The following is a 24,386-nucleotide window of genomic DNA, read 5'->3' as shown; positions in this document are numbered from 1 at the left end:
CCTTTTCAAATATCAAGGCTTGGCATGCTACTTTTGCTTTAGCTTTTTGCAAGTCCAAGACAAGTCTCTCTTCCCCCTCATTCACAATGTCTTGACCAAATATTGTGTAGAATTCTCTCCTCATTTTTCTCCATTTTGCTTCTTCAAGTGTTGAGGAAGAAATATACTTCTCTTTGAAAAATCTTCTTAATTTTCTAGTGCAAATTAAGAGGGGATCTACCTAGCTAGTTGGTGGTGGGCTTAATAGTCGAGCAAGGAGTGCTCAAAGGAAGCTTGAAGATAGTTTCTACAATTGAAGAGCTAAGGTGTTTACACCTTAGTTGGAGCCATACATCAATCCTTGTTATTGATAGGTAAAATTCTTAACACACTATGAATGACATTATTTGGTGTTTATTGTATTTGCTACACAATATCTTGTAGGTGGCCGAAATTTCTTGTAAAAAATTCGATTTTTAAACTTCCGTTGCGCTTCCGGTCACCGTAACCGATCCCCTTTCAAGTGGTATCCGAGCTATGGTTACGTTTTTGTGTAGCATTTACAAGATATTATATTGAGATTGATTTCTAACCGCATGAGAACAAATCTTGCAACAAATGAAGGCCAATTTTTTTGCATATTTCGGCAGCATTTTGCTGCCCATTTCAGGCACCTCGGGCTGCCTGAGGGCTGCCCGAAACGGGCAGCAAGGGCAGCCCAAGGGGCTGCCCGAAACCTCTCCTTTAAAATAAAAAAAAAATTTTGTTGCCGGAATCCGGCGACGAAGCTCCGGCGACGGCGATGACGACTAGGGTTTTCAAAATGTGTTTTGAAATATCAAAGTGTCGTGGGCCTTGAGTTGTTGGGCCATTGGATGGCTAACATATTTGTGAATTTTAAATGGACCAAAATGTTTTTGGTGAAAAATAATTTTTTGGGCCCTTAAGTTTAAAATTACAAAATTTGCAAATTTTTCTCATAAAATAAATAATTGAAGTTGGACTTTAATTATTTATAGTAAATTGTTATTTATAAGAAATTCGATTATAAATAAATTAATTGGAAAGTAGACAAAGGTGTTTGTATACTTTGTTAATTTAGTTTATAATCGTGGCGGTTAGTGATTGGATCAAGATATATAATATTGGATCAATTAATTATTGTGATAATTAATTGATGGTGTATGATATGTGATATTATGCATGAAGGATGATCAAAAGCCCAAGCCCAATTTGCTAGGTGTATGCTAGGATATTTTGTGTTGAATGATTGTAATAATTATCAATTTATAAAGTGGGCTTGGTTTATGGCTCGTTCCCACCCCCATGACATGTATCCCTATTTGCTATGGATATTTATTTGTAAATATTAGTATAGTGTAAGATCAAGATTGGAAGATGGTGGCCATGATGATTATGAAGATCGAAGACATGTAAATATTGGAAGCTTATGTAATCGTTGCATTTGCATCCCGTGCATTTTTCTAGGATTGGACCTAGGCCCGTGTTTAGCTCACACGGTCCATTAGTATTGGGGCGATTGATCATCCTTGTTTGTTTACTGTTTATAATATATGCATGATATGTTATAAATAATGAGTATGTACGTTATTATTATGATAATAACAAAGTTGCATGAATCCGGCAAACATACGATCAAACATGTCGAGCTTTTAAATAAAATTAATGATGAGACCTTTCAAAATTAAAAACCCTCATTTTGAATAAGATTCAAAATTAATATCAAGCCCGAAAAGGGGAATTATAAATTTGTTTATAATTTCCATGTCTTCCATCGACAATGGGTGCATGATGAACGCTACCAGTGTTTGAGGCTCGGCTCATATTATTGGGGGGGCCCTGGGTGCCGGAAAGCTGTGACATCCATTGACATGGTGATGTGAACTACATGGAACTCCCATGATTTTGGCTCTTATTATTGGGGGAACTCATGGCGACCGTCCATTAGGGTTCAACATCGATGGGTAAGGCTTGACATGTAAAGATGAAAGACGTCATATTATTGGGTCCTAATCAAACGTGAGACAAAAGTTTACGTAGAGGGTTGCATGGAGATGCAATTGGCAACTACCTTTTAGGAATTGTGATTGGCTGATATTATTCGGGATCATAATTCGCTAATTGGACCTTACGTACCTACTGAGGAAAGGAGTTTCCCGTTTTCACTAGAGGGTAGTGAAAGATGTCAAAACAGTGGGAGCAAATATTTATGAAGTAAAAGTCCAAACTTCATATCTTACTAAATATTTTAAAATAGTCATCAACATTTATCTGTTTTTACTTTTCAGTACAAATTGACAATGTCTTCGATTCGCAATCCGATATCCGTAATACTCGAAAACACATATTAACTGGACCTAATTACCTCACTTGGCTAAGAAACCTGAAAATCGTCTTGAATTCGGAAATGGTAGCATATACACTGACTGAGTCGCCCCCTGTTGTGGCTCCGACTGACTGCACTCCTGAGGAATTGCAGGCTTACAAGGAATGGTGTGACCATGACTTGATAGCCAGGTGTTATATGCTGACTTCTATGAATGATGAGCTGCAGAGGCGTTTTGAGGATGCAAAGAGTGCTGCTGACATTCATTTGCATCTCAAGGAGCTCTTTGGTGAGCAAACACGGCCTCTTAGGCATGCTACTTTCAAGGAGCTAATCACTTTGCGCATGCGAGATGGGGCCTCGGTCCATGAGCATGGCCTGAAGTTGATTGGGCTCGTGGAGAAGCTCGTTGGCATGGACTGATCTTGCCTTAGGAGTTGACCACCGACGTGTTGCTCTTATCGATGCCTAGCTCATTTGATCCTTTTGTGGTGAACTTCAACATGAACAAGATGGAGCCGACCCTTGAGGAGTTGGTGAATATGCTTGTTACGTTTGAATCAAACATCAAGAAAGAGAAGTTGGTTCTTTATGTGGGTTTTTCATCTGGTACGAAGATTGATCCACATGGGAAGGGAAAGAAGCGTTCTTTCCAACGTCCCAAGAAGAACGTGCCCTTGATGAGGCAATCTCCGAATCCCGTTGAGGCAGCCACACCAGTTAAGGCTGACAAGACTGCTGATGTATGTCATCACTGCCAGAAGCCTGGACATTGGAGGTGAAATTGCAAGGAATATCTTGCCCAGAAGAGTTCTGGAAACGGTATGTTCTAAATTGAAGTAAACATTTCAATTAACTCTACTTCTTGGGTATAAGATACCGGTTGTGGTTCACATCTCTGTAACTCATTACAGGTGATGGGAAGAAGTAGAAAGCTTAAGGAAGGTGTGACCTTCTTGAGGATGGGCAATGGAGCAAGAGTTGCTGCCAAGGCTGTTGAAGATGTTTACTTATTATTGAACAATAGTTTTAAGTTAATTTTATGAGATGTTTTGTTTGTACCTAATTTTGTAAAAAACATTGTTTCGATTTATATGCTGATAAAAATGGATATTCTTGTTTATTTTGCAAAGGTGTTTGCAACATTTACATGAATGAATGTTTGATTGGTACTGGTGAACTTGAAAACGATCTCTATAACTTAAAATTGAAAGATATTCCATTAAATGTCCATTCAAAGGCAGACACCATATGAGATATGGATGGGTAAGCCTCCCAAATATTCTTATCTTAGAATATGGGGAGCCCTGCTTATGTAAAGTAGGTAGTGGGAGATAAATTGGATAGTCGATCCATTTTATGTTTCTTTTGGGATATCCAAAGAATTTTGTTGGATATTATTTCTATCATCCCCAAGAAATAAAGGTGTTTGTTTCTAGGAATGAAACCTTTTTGGAAAAGGAATTTTCTATTGGATAGAAAAGGGGAGATGATAGAACTGGAAGAGGTTCGAGAGTCACCCACAATTATAGAACCCACACCCGAAGAGCCAAGAGAGGAGATACAAGCTCCTAGAAGATCCGAGAGAGTCTCGAGACCACCTATGATGTATGGTCTGCTTCTTGAAGAGGGCCATGATGAGCCTATCCATGGATGTGATCCAAGGGACCTTCAAGGAAGCATTATCTGATGCCGATTCATCCAAGTGGCTTGAAGCGATGAAATATGAGATGAATTCCATGCATTCGAACCAAGTGTGGAATCTCGTGGATCCACCTGAGGGAATTGTTCCCATAGGGTGTAAATGGATTTACAAGAGGAAACTTGGGGTGGATGGGAAGGTATTGACCTTCAAGGCGCGATTGGTGGCAAAATGATATACTCAAAGGCGAGAAGTTGACTTTGAGGCAACCTTTTCACCAGTTGCAATGTTCAAGTCTATAAGGATAATGCTAGCCATAGCTGCTTGGTATGACTATGAGATATGGCAGATGGATGTCAAGATAGCCTTTCTTAACAGGGATATTAAGGAAGAGATTTACATGTCTCAAACCTGGAGAGTTTACATCTATCGGAAGTGAGCATATGATATTCAAACTTCAAAGATCTATTTATGGTCTAAAGCAGGCATCTAGGAGTTGGAACCTCAGATTCGATAGTACAATCAAGGAGTTTGGTTTTGCTAAGAATCCTGAGGAACCCTTTATGTATAAGAAGGTCAGTGGGAGTGTTGTGACATTCCTGGTGTTTTATGTTGATGACATTCTAATCATTGGGAATGATGTAGGAATGTTGCAATCAACTAAAATATGGTTAGCAAGTGAGTTCTCGATACAGGACTTGGGTGAAGCATCTTTTGTATTGGGAATACAGATCTATAGAGATAGATCAAGAAGATTGCTTGGTCTCACCCAGTCCACATACATTGATACCATCGTGAAGCGGTTCTCGATGGATGAGTCCAAGAGAGGACATCTACCAATGTGTCATGGCGTGTCCCTATCCAAGTCTGTCTTTCAAGACTGATGCAGAAATAGCGGCGATGACAAGCATTCTTTATGCATCTGCGATTGGTAGCATCATGTATGAGATGATATCTACACGTCTTGACGTGGCTTTCGCACTAAGTGTAGTGAGTAGATATCAATCGAACCCTGGTCTTCCACATTGGAAAGATGTGAAAGACATCCTCAAGTAGTTGAGAAGGACCAATAAATTGTTCTTGGTCTATGGTGTGGAGAACTGAAATTGGAAAGCTATACCGACTCTAGCTTCCAAGGCGATATCGATGACTCTAAGTCAACCTCTGGGTTTGTATTCATGCTCAATGGTGCTGCTGTCTCTTGTAAGAGTTCCAAGCAAGACAATACTGCGGATTCCAGTACAGAGCCCGAATACATTGCTGCATCAGATGCAGCAAGGGAGGCTGTTTGGATAAGGAATTTCGTCTAAGAGTTGGACGTCATTCCTAATGGAGTTGCTCCTCACCTGGTGTTGTGTGACAACACGGGAGCTTTAGTTCAAACAAAGGAGCCAAGGTCTCATCAGAAGTCCAAACACGTATTGAGAAAGTACCACATCCTCGGAGAGATTGTGGAAAGAGGAAGAAGTGTCTTTTGACATAGTCGGCTCCGCAGATAATGTTGCAGATCCACTAGCTAAGCCTTTACCTAGACCATTAGTCGAGATGCATCGCGAATCAATGGGTTTGAAGCATATGGGTTGTTGGCTCTAGTGCAAGTGGGAGATTGTTAGAGTAGGTTCCCGTTGAGCCAAGTGTTGGCCGAGTGTTCACAATGAAACTCTATGTATAAGCAATCTTTATTTTAATAATATTTGAAATTATTATTTTGGCACATCTTTATCTGTATACCTATGCTAGTTGCATAGATAAAGCCCTTGAATATACAAATAGTAGAAAGAATATGAGATGCTCATATGATGAGTATCATGAAACTCATATTTGGAATACTGTATATTCTAAACAGTTCCTAGTCGATTCAGCCGTCGCTAAGAAGGATATAGGCCGCTCGAGTTCGAGACTAGTATCTGCGATGTGAGTACCATGTTTCATTGGTAGGGGACATTGTGATGTCCGAGCATGCAGATAGGTGCTCCTGGTAGAGTGCACTGAACAACCCTCCATAAAAGGACTATCCAAGTGGTTCTCACTTATCGAGTGGAAACGTCATAGTTTATGGTTGTACACCATTAGTCCTTATGACTCGGGACAATATTGAGACTCTATGTGCTAGAATTACACTTTGACTTGTTTACCGACTCTCATGGGGTCATCAGGTGTCAAGGTTGGGTCATCTGTCGAAACATATAGGAGTCGATGCATTGTAGTCGGGGATTCACCGCTTACCTTCGGGTATGGATCCTATGTGTTATCATGTGTATGTTGGTTGAAATCTCTGATCAGAGTATGGTGGTAATTATGAAAGGGGTTTCATAGATTACACCATCGATGCAACTACGACATGACACATAGTATCGATTCATTGACAACTCTCGATAAACCAATGGTTGTTGAATTGATCGGGATATATGAGTTGAAGGGACCGTACTGTACGCTAACCATAATTGAATGGTTCTTGCAGACACTATCATTTGATACCTAAGGAAAAATGTAAGCGATGCTGCTAGGCGTTTAACATGATTGGTTGGGTAGCTGCTAGGCGTTCAACATGATTGGTTGGGTACTATCAGACTTGAGTTCTGACGTTCTTGTTATCAAGGTGTTGATAAGTAAGAATGGAGCAATTGGGGTATGCTCATATAAGGACATGTTTTGTCCGAATCACGTGGAGATGTGAACCCACGGCTAGTTGTATCAATGAATCATTGAGGGCCACACAAGTACTAGCTTTCTAGATCCCGTTGAGAAGAGAAATAGTTCAATGTGTTGAACGGATTATAAAGGAGTTTATAAGCGTAAGGAAAATTAGAAGTATGACTTCTATAAAGGAGAAATTAGTTCAATGTGTTGAACGGCTTATAAATGAGTTTATAAGCGTAAAGAAAAATAGAAGTATGACTTCTATGAGAGAAATGTAAATTTTAATTTATGAATGTATTTCTAAATTAAAAGTTGGTCAAGTGAATAATGCATTTGAAAATTGTGATTTTCATAAACATTATAATGGACTAAATTAAATTAATTCAAGTGTTGAATTAATTAAACACTAGTGGACCTAGTAGAGTCCAAATAATTAAATTAATTCAAGTGTTGAATTAATTAAATTATATTGAGTCTTGTAGAGCTCAATTAAAATAAATTATTTAACTAGTGGACTTGAGTAAATTCAAGTAATGTTTAATTAGTCTCAAAATGTTTGAGATAATTAAATTTAGTCCATGGTTTTTAATTTTTAAAAACACCATATAATATTGCATGCATGGGAGGTGAAGAGTTGGAGACAACTTTTTCAAATATCAAGGCTTGACATGCTACTTTTGCTTTAGCTTTTTGCAAGTCCAAGACAAGTCTCCCTTCCCCCTCATTCACAATGTCTTGGCCGAAATATTGTGTAGAATTCTCTCCTCATTTTTCTCCATTTTTCTTCTTCAAGTGTTGAGGAAGAAATATACTTCTCTTTGAAAAATCTTCTTAATTTTCTAGTGCAAATTAAGAGGGGATCTACCTAGTTGGTGGTGGGCTTAATAGTTGAGCATGGAGTGCTCAAAGGAAGCTTGAAGATAGTTTCTACCATTGAAGAGCTAAGGTGTTTACACCTTAGTTGGAGCCATACATCAATCATTGTGATTGATAGGTAAAATTCTGAACACACTATGAATGACATTATTTGGTGTTTATTGTATTTGCTACACAATATCTTGTAGGTGGCCGAAATTTCTTGTAAAAAATTCGATTTTTAAACTTCCGTTGCGCTTCCGGTCACCATAACCGATCCCCTTTCAAGTGGTATCCGAACAATGGTTATGTTTTTGTGTAGCAGTTACAAGATATTATATTGAGATTGATTTCTAACCGCATGAGAACAAAACTTTGCAACAAATGAAGGCCAATTTTTTTGCATATTTCGGCAGCATTTTGCTGCCCATTTCAGGCACCTCGGGCTGCCTGAGGGCTGCCCGAAATGGGCAGCAAGGGCTGCCCAAGGGGCTGCCCGAAACCTCCCCTTTAAAATAAAAAAAAAAAATTTGTTGCCGGAATCCGGCGACGAAGCTCCGGCGACGGCGATGACGACTAGGGTTTTTAAAATGTGTTTTGAAATATCAAAGTGTCGTGGGCCTTGAGTTGTTGGGCCATTGGATGGCTAACATATTTGTGAATTTTAAATGGGCCAAAATGTTTTTGGTGAAAAATAAGTTTTTGGGCCCTTAAGTTTAAAATTACAAAAGTTGCAAATTTTTCTCATAAAATAAATAATTGAAGTTGGACTTTAATTATTTATAGTAAATTGTTATTTATAAGAAATCCGATTATAAATAAATTAATTGGAAAGTAGACAAAGGTGTTTGTATACTTTGTTAATTTAGTTTATAATCGTGGCGGTTAGTGATTGGATCAAGATATATAATATTGGATCAATTAATTATTGTGATAATTAATTGATGGTGTATGATATGTGATATTATGCATGAAGGATGATCAAAAGCCCAAGCACAATTTGCTAGGTGTATGCTAGGATATTTTGTGTTGAATGATTGTAATAATTATCAATTTATAAAGTGGGTTTGGTTTATGGCTCGTTCCCACCCCCATGAGATGTATCCCTATTTGCCATGGATATTTATTTGTAAATATTAGTATAGTGGAAGATCAAGATTGGAACATGGTGGACATGATGATTATGAAGATCGAAGACATGTAAATATTGGAAGCTTATGTAATCGTTGCATTTGCATCCCGTGCATTTTCCTAGGATTGGACCTAGGCCCGTGTTTAGCTCACACGGTCCATTAGTATTGGGGCGATTGATCATCCTTGTTTGTTTATTGTTTATAATATATGCATGATATGTTATAAATAATGAGTATGTGCGTTATTATTATGATAATAACAAAGTTGCATGAATCCGGCAAACATACGATCAAACATATCGAGCTTTTAAATAAAATTAATGATGAGACATTTCAAAATTAAAAACCCTCATTTTGAATAAGATTCAAAATTAATATCAAGCCCGAAAAGGGGAATTATAAATTTTTTTATAATTTCCATGTCTTCCATCGACAATGGGTGCATGATGAACGCTACCCGTGCTTGAGGCTCGGCTCATATTATTGGGGGGGCCCAGGGTGCCGGAAAGCTGTGACATCCATTGACATGGTGATGTGAACTACATGGAACTCCCATGATTTCGGCTCATATTATTGGGGGAACTCATGGCGACCGTCCATTAAGGTTCAACGTCGATGGGTAAGGCTTGACACGTAAAGATGAACGACGTCATATTATTGGGTCTTAATAAAACGTGAGACAAAAGTTTACGTAGAGGGTTGCATGGAGATGCAATTGGAAAAGACGTGTCGAAAAGAAGGAAAATAAGCTCAAGTGGCTAAAAGTCGGGAGTACACCGATCATTTTCATTGTGCAATCGTCAAGACTTTTCGTCTGACCTTCCTCGTCTCCTTACATCTCCAACTTTTAGCCTAGGAATAGAATTTCATTCCTTTTATTTCGGCTCCTCCTCACCTTACATCTCCACCATTTTTTCTCTTTTTTTTTTTGAATGCACAATTTTCACACATGTACTCCCTAGGCTAAGAATATATAACTTTGGATTATAGCTGGTTAGGGGTATGATATTTTTATTAAGTGCATTGAAAAGGGGGTATATGTAAAGTTCAAGGCAAATCACATGTTCTCATTCAAGGTCCCAATTAGTGACTTATTTTCACGGATTTACATGCTAAATCAACTCATAAACGATGCCTTTCAAGTTAACCACACAAAACCTTCAGATTTCACCATTATTCCTACAAAATTCTAGTCCCCACACATATGTGCTCAAAAAGTTCAAACTTTGTACCAAAATTCATGCTTTGACAATTAAGAGTACCATTCATGAAATGACCCAATCAATACTTTGTATACTATCAATTCAACATCATCATTGGCTCATAAACTAAGTCTTCTCACCATAAACGACACCAAACATGCAATACTATAACGGACTAAAAACAACCAACTCAACACAAGCAATACTAACAACCTACCCCCCCCCCCCCCCACCTCATACTAGAGTTGTGCAATGCCCTCATCGCACAAAACGAAACAAACACTAAAAACATAACAACTCATGAATGTAAATGCAAAGACATAATATGCAAATAAAAATAAAGGGGAAACAGTAAACTCCCCTGATCAGAAATCATCCTCCTCCTCATTCTCTGGCGGTGGAACTCCCTCTGCAGCTGCTGGGGGATAGGATAATTGTACTGAAAATGGAAGGGTGGCGGGTATGCGGGTGTAGGTGGCTGTCCGGAAGTGTCGATGCCCAAATGAGTCGAGATCCCCTGTACCAAGTATTCGATGTTCTGAATGTGAACCTGATTAACGGCCTGATACTGCGTCTGATAATGGGCCCAAGCGCCCAATTCGGCGACGCGATCTCGCATGGCATGGCGGCGTGGCTGCGGAGGTGGTAGTGCATGTCCTAAGGCCGGAGGTGGTTGAGCTGCTCTCCCATAATCGAAAAACACCTCCTCGGGCAGCTCGGCCTGTCTTTTCTCCCTCTTTGATTTATAAAGAGCCTCATCAATGGCTCTCATCGGCGGTAACCACTCATCATCGTCTGCGAATATCACCCCCGCTCGGGCACACAGCTCAGTCACTATCGTCGGGAAGTAAAAAGCCAAATTGCTGCTATTAATACACATGTTGAGCTGTCCGAAAATGAGCCTGCCCACATTAATCACCATCCCAGTGCAGATGGCATAAAGAACAACCGCCCGCTCACGCTGCACATCACTCGTATGACCGACCGGCATCAATCTCTTAGACAAGAATTCATACCACAATGCCTCCTCCACTTTCAAAATTTTTTCAAGAAAGACCGTATAAGTCCTCGGTTGTTTCCACGTGGTGCCCGAATAACAGAGTGTGCGAATGATCAAATCATAATCCGGGTTAAGCACCCACGCCTGAAACACCGAATCGTCCACCGACGGTAAACCCAACATATCATTGATCGTCTTGGGATCATACGGGACTAGATGTCCCCTCACAAATTCCTTAGACTCATTTCCCTCCGGAGCATTGGCATAAAATTCACGCACAACCGGAACCACTGCTGCATTCGGTTGTGCTACAAAGGTATTCCACCCTCTTCTTTCTATTTGGGACTCCGAAAATTGACCGATAAGAAACGAGCTAAATCCATGCTCAGGGATTGGTTTCCTATGTAGTCTAGCATGCTCAAATCTCTCCCTAGCTTTTTCATTCACAAACATAGATGGAGTGGAACGAGAACTAGAAGCACCATGAGTTACCTTAGATCTTTTGGGTGCCATTGTGGAAAATTGGAGAAGAGCACAAGTAGCGCGTAGTAGGAGGATGTTTTCTGGAACTTGGTGTCGGTCGAGAACGGAAGAGGCGGCCGGAAAAGAGGCGGCGGTGGCCGAAAAGTTGAGTTCTTGACCGGAAAAATCGCGTCTTGACACTTGGTGAAGGTGAGGGTGCACGATTGTACCTGAAATTTTGTGAGAAGAGATGAATTGAGTGAGATTGAGAGATTGGGAGCGAAAAAATCGGGAAGGGGGCGAGGGTTTCGAAGTGGAGAAGAAAAGAGAAGAGGAAAGTTTTTATAATCTGCGCGACTCGCTAGGGCGGTCAAAAGTGACCGCCCGAGCGAGAAGTTTTCGGAAAAAAAATTTGATTATCTGCATGACTCGCTAGGGCGGTCAAAACTGACCGCCCGAGCGAGAAGTTTTCGGAAAAAGGGTGTTTGAAAAATACGAGTTCTCGCTGGGCCGGTCACCTTTGACCGCCCTAGCGAGGAGTTCTCGACTTAAAACCTTTTTAAAAAAAACGTATCTCTCGCGGGGCCGGTCATAGCAAGGAGTTTTCGACGACTATGTATTTGAAAAATGCGAGTGCCCGCTGGGGCAGTCAGTTTTGACCGCCCTAGCGAGACAGTCTCGTTTTTAAAATGAATGCAATGCCATGCAACTACCTAAATGCAAATGATGCGATTGAACAATAAAGAAAATATAATTAAAATCAATATAAGGAGTAGAAGTAGTTCTCAAGTTATAGTCTAGAGCTCGACTTTTCACCCATGTCCTCAATGACTGTCGTGGAGCCGAGTGACTCCAATGTGTGGCTCAATTGTGCCACCGATATAGTGCTTCAATCTTTGAGCGTTCACAGTAAATGTCCCTTCCTTGCTATCATGCAACACCACTGCACCCGATGGGAACACCTTGGCTATAGTGAATGGTCCTGACCACCTTGACTTTAGCTTGCCCGGAAAGAGTCGTAAGCGAGAATTGTATAACAACACCGCTTCACCCACTTTGAATTCCCTTCTTATGATGTGTTTATCATGGGCTCGTTTGGTGCGTTCCTTGTAAGATAGCGCAAGATCATAAGCTTTTCCTCGAAACTCATCTAACTGATTCAATTGCAGCAATCGTTTTTCACCTGCAAGAGCAAAATCAAAGTTTAGTGCTTTGGTCGCCCAATATGCTCTATGCTCTAATTCTACTGGTAGATGACATGCTTTACCAAAAAACAACCTATATGGCGTAGTGCCTATAGGTGTTTTAAAAGCAGTACGATAAGCCCACAAAGCATCATCCAACCGAATGGACCAGTTCTTTCTATTCACATTAACCGTCTTTTCTAGAATCCTCTTAATTTCTCGATTGGATACTTCAACTTGTCCACTAGTTTGGGGATGGTATGGAGTGGAAACCTTGTGGGTGACACCATATTTGCCCAACAGTTTATCAAAAATTTTGTTGCAAAAATGGGTGCCACCATCACTAATGATTGCACGTGGTGCACCAAATCGATTAAAAATATGTTTCTTCAAAAATTTTAACACCACTTGTGCATCATTAGTGGCACAAGCCTCTGCCTCCACCCATTTAGATACATACTCCACTGCCACCAAAATATATTTTTTCGTGAAAGAACTAGGAAACAGTCCCATAAAGTCTATCCCCCACACATCAAAAACCTCACACTCAATGATATTATTTAAAGGCATTTCGTGACGGTTAGAGATGTTACCTGTCCGCTGGCATTTATCACAATGTAGCACATAAGAACGAGCATCTTTAAAGAGAGTTGGCCAATAAAAGCCACTTTCAAGTACCTTGGATGCCGTCCTTATTGGTCCGAAATTACCACCTACCTCACGGTCATGGAAATGGTTGAGAATTCGATCAAACTCTTCCTCCGCAACACACCGTCTTATCATGGAATCTGCACAAATTTTAAACAAGAACGATTCCTCCCAAAAATATTATTTTACGTCAGAAAAGAATTTCTTTCGTTGGTGAAACGATAGGTTTGGTGGAGGTGTGCCTGTGACAAGAAAGTTAGTGAAATTTGCATACCGTGGACAAAGTTTCATCTCAAGCAATTGTTCATCCGGAAACCAGTCATCTATATCATCGTCACTGCCCTTAATTCTAACATGCTCAAGCCTAGACAGATGATCAGCAACTACATTTTCCACACCCTTTTTATCTCGAATCTCGAGATCAAATTCTTGCAATAATAAAATCCACCTAATTAACCTAGGTTTCGCATCTTTCTTAGCAAGCAAGTATTTGAGGGCAGAATGATCTGTATACATAGTTACTTTAGTCAGAACAAGGTATGAATGAAATTTATTGAAAGCAAATACTATAGCAAGTAATTCCTTTTCAGTAGTAGCATAATTCAATTGAGCATCATTTAAAGTCTTACTTGCGCAGTAGATGGTATGAAATACCTTGTTCTTCCTTTGACCCAGCACCGCACCAACAGCTGTATCACTAGCATCGCACATCACCTCAAACGGTAACTCCCAATCAGGGGCAGTCAGAACAGGTGCTGTCACCAAGCTTTCCTTGAGTATCTCGAATGCATGCAGACAAGCAGAATCAAAATTAAATTCAACATCTTTCATCAACAAAGAGGATAAAGGTTTAGCAATTTTAGAAAAATCTTTAATAAAGCACCTATAAAAACCAGCATGACCTAGGAAACTTCTAACTCTTTTTATTGATGAAGGTGGTGGTAGGTTTTTGATTACTTCCACCTTGGCCTTGTCAACCTCAATTCCATTCTCTGATACCTTGTGTCCTAACACAATCCCCTCTTGAACCATAAAATGACACTTCTCCCAATTTAACACCAAACTGCTCTCTTCACATCTAATTAACACCAAGCTCAAATCTCTAAACATTCATTAAATGAGGAGCCAAAAATAGAGAAGTCATCCATAAAAATTTCAAGGAAATTTTCAGTCATGTCATGAAAGATAGCGGTCATGCATCTTTGAAATGTTGCAGGTGCATTGCATAAACCAAAGGGCATACGCCTAAACGCAAAAGTACCATAAGGGCAAGTGAAAGTAGTTTTCTCTTGGTCCTCAGGTGCAATTGTGATTTGATTGTATCCCGAATATCCATCTAAAAAGCAATAAAATTCATGACCTGCTAATCGTTCAATCATTTGATCGATAAATTGCAAGGGAAAGTGATCTTTACGGGTTGCATCATTCAATTTCCTATAATCTATGCATACACGCCAACCCGTAACAGTTCTAGTGGGAATCAACTCATTTTTTTCATTAGTAATAACAGTAATCCCACCCTTTTTAGGCACACATTGTACATGACTTACCCACGCACTATCAGAGATAGGATAGATGATACCTGCATCCAGAAGTTTAATTGTTTCAGCTTTTACTACCTCTTGCATCTTTGGATTGAGTCTCCTTTGTGGTTGTGCTAGAGGTGAGTATTTATCTTCCATCAGAATTTTGTGCATGCAGATCGAAGGACTTATCCCTTTTATGTCCGAAACCTTCCAAGCGAATGCTCCTTTATGCTCCTTAAGGACTCCCAAGAGCTTACTCTCCATATCATCTGTCAAAGAAGAGGAAATAATAACAGGCAATTTATTATTTTCTCCTAAATATACGTACTTGAGATGTGGAGGTAGTGGTTTGAGCTCCAAAGTAGGTGGCTCCTCTAGGCTTGACTTTTGAGGCATTAAATCTTTTCTGTCTCCCAATTCCTCTAGTCTAAGCCTCACTTTCTTTTTCCAATGTGGAATGGCATTCAAGTGAACTACCATCTCCACCTTTTCCTCGTCTAGCTCATCCTCCTGCTTTTCAGTAGTGAGAGTGGCCTCCAATGGTTCTTTCAATCCATCCTGCATAAAATCACAAACAAGAGAATCCAAGACATCAATACGAAAGCAACTATCATTGTGCATTGTGTGCTTGAGAGTATTGAAAACATCAAAAATAATTTCTTCTTCTCCAACTCTCAGTCTCAATTTCCCCTCTTCAACATCAATCAGCGCTTTCCCTGTCGCCAGAAACGGTCTCCCTAGGATTAAAGGCATCTCTAAATCTTCTTCCATGTCAAGTATCACAAAATCTGCAGGAAAAATGAACTTATCCACTTTCACCAAAACATCTTCGATAATCTCACGTGGATACTTGACAGATCTGTCAGCCAGCTGCAACGAAATCCTCGTTGGCTTGGGTTCACCTAATCCCAGTCTCCTAAACACAGAAAAAGGCATCAGATTAATACTCGCACCAAGATCACATAGAGCTTTATGAAAATTAATGTCACCAATAATGCAAGGTATAGAGAAACTCCCTGGATCTTTTTGCTTAGGAGGCATCTTGTTTTGAACTAAAGTGGAGCAATTTTCGGTCAAATTCACCGTCATATGATCTTCTAGCTTCCGCTTATTTGCTAAGATATCTTTCAAGAATTTTGCATAACTTGGCATATTCAATAAAGCATCAGCAAACGGAATGTTAATATGCAATTTTTTAAATATCTCAAGAAATTTACCAAATTGTGCATCTAATTTAGCTTTCTTCATTGCTGCAGGAAAAGGTGGAAGGGAGGGATAACAATTTTATTCTGTGCAATAGGTGTAGATGTAGAGTTAGAAGACTTACCTCCTCGATTTTCCACCTCATCCTCACCGTGCTTGGTCTTTTCCTCATTAGACTCGAGTGCTTTTCCACTACGCAATTCCACCGCCTTCACATGTTCTCTTGGGTTAGTTTCCGTGTTGCTTGGCAAAGCTCCTTGCTCCCTATTAGCAATCAACTTAGCCAATTGTCCAATTTGATTCTCTAACCCCTTTATGGATGCATCTTGGTTCTGAATCTCGTCTCTATTGCAGAAATAAATTTAGTCATCATTTGCTCTAAATTGGACTTCTCCTCCCGAGACATTTCTGGCTTGAATCCTTGGTGCATCCCATATGGTGGACCTCTTTGTTGGCGATTTTGGTTGTTTTGACCTCCCCATGAAAAGTTTGGGTGATTCCTCCATCCCGGATTATATGTGTTCGAATAAGGGTCATTTCTAGGACGGTTCTGGAATCCCACTTGTTTTACCGGTGCTCCCTCAGGCACATAGAATGGATTGCCATCTTGGCAATCCTGCACATCATGCTCACCCCCACACTTATCACAGAAAATTTCTTGCAGACGCATAGCCGACCCACTCATGCTCATCCCATCAATCTTTCTATTCAAAGCCTCTAACTGTGCTGAAACCGCCGACAAATCATTAACTTGATTAACTCCAGCCCCTCGTCTCTGCCTATCAGACTGAGGATGATAGCTACTAGCAGCCATCTCCTCCAATAACTCATATCCTTCCTCAGCTGTTTTCTCAGTAAGTTACCACAGGCAGCAGCATCTATCATAGTACGGTTAGGAGTAAGCTGACCGTAGTAGAAAGTTTGGACAACTAACCCAAGAGGCAGCTCATGGTGTGGACATCTCCTCAACAAGTCCTTGTAGCGCTCCCATGCATCGTAAAGTGACTCTTGCTCATATTGAGCAAAAGTAGTAATGTCGGCTCTGAGCTTCATAGTCTTCGACGGAGGAAAGTACTTGATCAGGAATGCCTTTGCCATATCCTCACATGTAGTAATAGACCCTACAGGCAAACAGTTTAACCACGACTTAGCTTTATCTCTCAGTGAAAATGGAAATAAACGCAAACGAACAGCATCATCAGACATGCCATTAAACTTAAAAGTATCACAAATTTCAAGAAAGTCAGCTATATGAGAATTAGGGTCGTCAAGTGCACTTCCCCCAAATTGGACAGTGTTCTGAATCATCTGAATGATAGCTGGCTTGATCTCAAACTGATTAACTCGGATGACTGGTCTTACGATGCTTGGACGTGCTCCATCAAGAGACGGCTGTGCATAATCCAACATCGGTATACGCCTTGGCTCCTCTCTTTTTTGATCGCCTTCCATTCTTTCCTTCGCTCTTTGCTGCTGTAGTCGACTTCTAGCTGTGCGTTCGATCTCGGGGTCAAAAGGCTCAAGCTTACACTTGAGTGATCTTCGCATGCACCACAAGAAAAATCTGCAACACAATGAGAGTATCAAATAACAATAAAATAAATAATACTAAAGAATTTAAATGAAAAATAAAAATTTGTGAATCAACAGTCCCCGGCAACGGCGCCAAAAACTTGATCGAGCAAAACTTGCACAGTGAATAGTCCCAAAATTTATCTTATAAATGAAAGCTCGATTTTAAATATCGCAAGTGCACGATAGTCAAGTTATAATAAACGTATGTGAATACGAGTATCGTTCCACAAGGACTGCGTTACACTATTTTTATTTTCAAGTAAAATTTCTTTAGCAACGATAAAATGAGTTGATGATTAATCTAATGTAAATTAAACAAATAAAATAATTAAAATGCAAAGAAAACGTAGTAAAGAAAGCAATGATTAATTTGGATTAAATCAAATGAGAAATAAATTTGTTGGGAATTAGCAGTTCACCTACCACTCGTGTTTAAATAATTACACTCGACTTTTACTCGTGCATTCGACGGAATTCCCTAGACTAATTAATATACTCTGTCGAGCTATATTAATACTAATCATAAACATGCAGTACTCAAGTGTCCTCAAATATTTAACAGTTCAAGATTGCATTACATTCTATGGAATCCACTAGCTTTCATTCGGGTGAACTATCACTATCGACACGTACCCAATTCCGTATATCTACTAAAATTGTAAATCCGTGGTTTATACTATTTGCTTCTATAGTTGATTTATTCTATCGAAATCATCACCAACATGAAATAATCAAAGGAAGTTAGCTAGTCTTCGATTGAAACAATAACGAACAATAGCATAAACAAATCACTAATAAAAACGTCGAGAAATAATGTTAAACACCGAGTACGGGGTAGGATCCCCTCAAATCCCAACAAATCTAGAGTTTAGCTACTGAAATTCATGATAAAAACCAACAATCAATGTAAGAAACAAAATACTGAATAATGAAAATACTAAAGATGACGATGGATGACGGCCACGACGCGTGGAAATCTCGAGGTCTTCGAAATCTCCTTTGCTCCTCGCCTCTCCTCCCAGAAAAGTGATGAAAAAATATGTGATAGATGACAAAAAACGGCTGATCTCATCTCTTAGGTTTTGGTGTGAGATAGAGTCCACAAAAAGTTGGAAACAAATCTTCCCGAATCTCGCTTCTCGCTAGGGCGGTATATTTTGACCGCCCTAGCGAGATGTCCTCGAATAAACTTCCTCGAGCACGTCCCTGGTTTCGCTGGGGCGGTCACTTTTGACCGCCCTAGCGAGACACTTGCGCATAAAGTCCTCGGCCAGACCAAAATGCTCGCTGGGGCGGTCACTTTTGACCGCCCTAGCGAAGTCTCTTCGATATTTTGACAACTTCTCTCCCAATTTTTTGGTTCAATTCCTACAAAATAACCACAAAATACGCGAGATCAGTCACATGCTAAATAATGCTAAAAAAATGCAAAATTAACTAAAACAAACTAATATGATGCATGAATGCGACTCAAAACCAACACTAAAAACACGTAAAAACGAGTCCTATCACATACTTCCCTCAGTGTGTGAGAACACTTTCGGGTAGTTTTCAGAGATCAGTTCTCTCACACACACACACCACCACTCAAATACAGTCTTGCACAAAGACGTTAAACTTGTGTGTGTAGTCTTTCTCATATAGACATTAAAGAAGTGTTGACTAGAAGGTGATGCCTTCAGTCTAGTCTAGGAGTTCAGTTAGGCAGTGGGTAAGTCCTAAGATGGGTGGGTATGTACAAGTATTTGTATCGATCAAAGTCTTCTAGTGAAACCTACCCGAGGTGGTAGAAGGGCTGACGTATGAGCAGTTGAAGTCTCCGAACATCCATAAACATATCTTGTGTATTTAATTGTTTTACTATTGTTCTCAAACTATTTTAACCAGTTAGAGCATCCGTTGGTTCAGTTCTCACCATAACTGAACTAATGAATGCAAAAAATAATCTAGTTTTTTGGCTATTCAGTTACACAAGATATACAAATATATCAGTGTTTTTTACGAAAGATTATTTCGAGTGTTTTCTGCTTGGTTCTATACAAAACTCGATCTAATTCAATGATCTATACATTCTTAGAACACGAGCCATTGTAGTTCTTGGAGAATATTTTGTTTGAAGCACCTCAAGGTGCTCAGCAAATGATCCTTTAATTGGTATCAGAGCTTGTTGTTCTAAGAAGGACATTTGAAAACTGATATTTTAAAATTTGTTTCAAAATGTTATTTAAAATGGCTTTCAAAATCCTCTTAAATATTTTATGCGTTTGTTATGAGGAGAGAGAAGGTTCCTGGCTCAACAACTAACATTGTAGCCACTTCTCTCGATTCATTAACTTTGTTGTTTTAAGTAGCTTGCAGGGTTTAGAGTTCAACTGACAGCAGTTCAACTAAACTGCTCAAAGGACAATATTTCAGTTGCAAGTCTACCAGTCTAACTGATCAACAAACAAAACCCAACTACCAGCTGAAACTGATGAGTTAAGTGGAGCTTAATCATCAGCAGTGCCGCCGCTTAATTGCCACATCAGATCAAATATAGATGATCAATGCAGTTCTGTACCAGTTGAGTCCAGTTTTAGTCAGCTCGACCAGTTAGCCATCATAGAGATCAAGTCCAAAGGCTAATTAGCTGATCTTCTGGAAAAAAAAAACTCAAAATATTTGCAGCATTCAAGGGGACCAGTTGTTAGTATATTCAGTTATATTATGTGTAAACTAACCGATGTTTGATGTTATTTAAAGTCTGCTAGTGGAGTAGTAATTTCCCTTAAATTTGATGATATGCGTAGATGTATAATGCAAGGGACGCTTATTTGATTAAATAAACATCTTGTTCATCCAGTTAACCTTTACATAACTGAACTGCTATTTTAAGATTTGTTGTCTAAAGTACTTGATTGATACTAAAACTTCATTAATCACGTACATGATTATATTTTTGAAGGGGAGTTTTTAATTCAGTTTTTGAAGGAGAGTTTTTAATTCAGTTTCTGAGGGGGAGTTTTGTTTAGAATTATCCCTCGAACTAAAAAACTGTTTTCAAATTATTTCATTCAGTTGTTGAGGGGGATCTTTTTTTTCTGCTATTCCTCGAACTGAAAAATTTTCTTTATTTCATTGATTCTCTCATTGGGGAGAACTTCTTATTAGCTTTAATTGTTCAAGTTTTGTGATCATCAAAAGGGGGAGATTGTTGAAACATTTTATGTTCGTAATCTTAATTTTGATGTCAACAAAACTTGTTTGTTTGTTTTCAATAATCTACCTTAGTGCGCAGATAGCTGAAACTGAAATAATCAGTTACGAGCCAAAACTGAAGCTGTCGAAGATGCCAACTGAAAGCATCAACCGACCAACCAAACTGAACTAGTTCAACTGATGTGTCGTAAATGAGTTCAACTGAATGTTCATTTGATAGGTGGTTCAGCAGGAGAACCTCAGAAGACCGGCCAGCCGAAGGGGTGTTCAATTGATGAACAGCCTGACTAAAGACCAGTTCAGAACATCAGTTAGGAGCAATCGGTTGTAGATCAAGACAAGCTGATATAAGTGGAATCCAGCTGTGCTCAAAGGTACAAAAACATTTGTCCAGCCAAAGGAAAATAATGGACGTTGCATCAGAGCTTAAAGACAAAAGAGTTCTAGTACAAGACAAATTTCGAGGAACAGATTCAAAATGCAACGGATACAATAGTTGAGTCTCACTGTATGATCAAATTTCGCGCTTATAAGTAGAGGGTGAAGATCAGTGAAAAAAAATATACAACACAAGATAGAAAAGAAAAGGGCACGCTTCAAAGTCATATTAGCGTAAGAGAAAAGCATTCAGCCCAGTCGAAGGAACACTTAAACGTGTTATCAGCTTTAGATTAGAAGCATACTTCCCTCAGTGTGTGAGAACACTTTTGGGTAGTTTTCAGATATCAGTTCTCTCTCACACACACACCACCACTGAAATACAGTCTTGCACAAAGACGTTAAACTTGTATGTGTATTCTTTCTCATATAGACATTAAAGAAGTGTTGACTAGAAGGTGATGCCTTCAGTCTAGTCTAGGAGTTCAGTTAGGCAGTGGGTAAGTCCTAAGATGGGTGGGTATGTACAAGTATTTGTATCGATCAAAGTCTTCTAGTGAAACCTACCCGAGGTGGTAGAAGGGCTGACGTATGAGCAGTTGAAGTCTCCGAACATCCATAAATATATCTTGTGTATTTAATTGTTTTACTATTGTTCTCAAACTAATTTAACTAGTTAGAGCATCCGTTGGTTCAGTTCTCACCATAATTGAACTAATTAATTCAAAAACTAGTCTAATCTTTTGGCTATTCAGTTACACAATATATACAAATATATCAGTGTTTCGTCACGAAGGATTATTTCGAGTGTTTTCCGCTTGTTTCTATACCAAACTCGATCTAATTCATCGGTGTATACATTCTTAGTACACGAGCTATTGTAACTCTTGGAGAATATTTTGTTTAAAATATCTCAAGGTGCTCTGCAAACGATCCTTCAATTATGTACATCAGACTTCCAATGACTCAAGAGTATTCTATTTGAGATATACTATCACCTCGATTCTTTGATAGATTTTGACTTGTATCTATCAGGGTTCTAGCCAAAGCATAGTCATCATTATTGAATTTCTCAAGGATTTTGTCCACATAATTTGACTGGTTTAAAACTAGTCTCAGAATTTTATGAATTTTAATTCCAATGATCATATTGGTTAAGGTCTAATCTTTCGTGTTGAGTCTTGAGTTTAACAATATCTTGGTGGATTTCATTATCTCATCAATGCTATCAATGATAAGTATGTCATCTTCGTAAGACATAAAATGACAACCATTCTTAGTGTTCTTTATGTTTAGACATTTGTCGCATGCACTTAATTTAAATCAACTTTCTATCGTGGCTTTTATAAAATTCATTGTGTCATTCCTTTGGTGCTTGTTTTAAACCGTATAGAGACTTCATCAGGTTTCAAACCTTATTTTTTTCCAAGTCGCTGAAAATCTCTCAAGGTGTTCCATGTAAATTTTTCTTCTAAATCTCCATTTAAAAAAGCTATCTTTACATTCATTTGATGTACTTCAAGATTCTACAAAGCGGAAATCACAAGTATCACATGAACAGAGATCATTCTTGTTACAGGAGAATAAGTCTCCATTTACAGCCTAGTTGAAACGTCTGCTTATTCGTTTTCTTAAAAAGTACTAGAATTTTTTTGAAACCTTCCTAGCATCGGCCGAACCATCAAAAATTACATAAAATATTTTGAACATCATTTTAAAATAAAACAACCAACTATATATTTGAGAAATATAGCCCATATTATAATCTCTCAAAAACCTCTCAAAACTTAAATAAAAAGTCGTAAAATCTTTTAACATCACTTAAAATCATAAATCCATACTAGTGCGGAAAACTAGCGTCTGTCTTCGGGTTATGTGCACCTTTATTCCAATCAGATCAACCATCAAGATATTCATATTCATATCATCCTCAACATATTCGTATCATCATCAACATATACGTATTATCCTCAAAATATTCATATCATAATTAACATATACGTATTCCTTTTTCCTTTCGTTGAATTCAGATCGTTAATTGTGACTTTCATGTTCATCTACGTCTACGTATACGTGTTGGGCGATGGATACATCTACATGTAACCACAGTACTGGGCGGCGGGGACACCAGCAACACTATCACCGGTCAACTGCGCCTTGGCCTTACGTATTAACATATCATCGTATACATATACATATTCATATCCGTATCCAAGGAAACACGATCGTCGGGCTCCCACTGGGACCATAGCCCTCACGATATTTCCAAAATATCATCGTATTAGTCACAATTACTTCACTTCCTTCAACATTTCATATTTTCATCACTTTATAAAAAATTAAACATTTACTATCATTTTCCTTTTAAAAACAAGCATGCAACATATCTTTTAACTTTATCGTTTTATCATAAAATCCATAATCATTTAAAATAACATTTTAACATATAAAAATCCATAAACGTTTAAAATCAGCATTTTAACATATTAAATCATAAAACATTTAAAACAAACATTTTGACATATTATATTATAAACATTTAAAATCAACATTTTAACATCATAAAAATTCATAAACATTTAAAATAATCACATTAACATGTAAAACAACATTCAGGACACTGCCATGACGTTTATTAGTTTTCGGGTGTAAAATTACCGTTTTACCCCTAGACGTAAAATTTGACTTTTTCTTAATTTTATTGACTCTAATATGTCCCAAATAATTATTTAAGCTTACATGAATTTTCTCATTTTTTTATTTAGCATAATTCGAGACCTTTTGAATTAATCTTTAAATAAGACGTATTACTGCGTTTTAATCCCGAATTAAACCAAACTTTCATATAAAATTCACAAATTAACAAATTAGGCTTTTAATAATTATTTAAGCTTAAATATAATTTTTCATAATTTTATAAAGCTTAAACTAGGCGTTTCAATTAACTAGTTAATTAGCGTTTCGTGCGGCGATAAAATCCCGGATAAATCCAAAAGTCGTTATTTTGATCCCAAATTTTAAACATAGCATTTTTAAGATTTATGCTACCCTTCCAAGTCATGATCCATCCCCTTGGACAAATGGATTCATTTTTTGCCTTTTAATTTTGTTTTTGACACCTTATCGAACACACCGAGCCATCTTCTAATTTACTTGAGCCACGCCCGAGCCACCTTGAGCCAAAACCTAGCCAACCCATCTAGGGACTCTCCTGACCAAGCCCAACCCATAAAACCAGTCCTGGCCCGCTCAATTTCCTACTGAAACGCGACCCAATATTCTGGATGTGTTCGTGTGTTTGTGTCTTAAGTGTAATAGATTTCCTAGCTGCCTTGGGACACTACCAGCCCTTAACCATTGAGCACCCATGACCCTTACTGACCCTAGACCAGTCCCAGACCCGAGCCACCCCCA

General features: G+C 38.7%; 1 non-coding gene across 1 annotated transcript; it reads left to right on the top strand.

The window, feature by feature from the left end:
* Positions 1-16,764: 16,764 nt before the first annotated feature.
* LOC140804098 (small nucleolar RNA R71) lies at positions 16,765-16,871 on the top strand. The gene has a single exon (XR_012112057.1). It is a non-coding gene; the product is annotated as a small nucleolar RNA R71 (small nucleolar RNA).
* Positions 16,872-24,386: the final 7,515 nt, after the last annotated feature.

Source organism: Primulina eburnea, chromosome 10 (genome assembly GCF_022965805.1).
Source record: "Primulina eburnea isolate SZY01 chromosome 10, ASM2296580v1, whole genome shotgun sequence".
Classification (NCBI taxonomy): domain Eukaryota; kingdom Viridiplantae; phylum Streptophyta; class Magnoliopsida; order Lamiales; family Gesneriaceae; genus Primulina; species Primulina eburnea.
The sequence above is the reverse complement of the archived record's forward strand: the minus strand, read 5'-3'. Positions and strand labels throughout refer to the sequence as shown.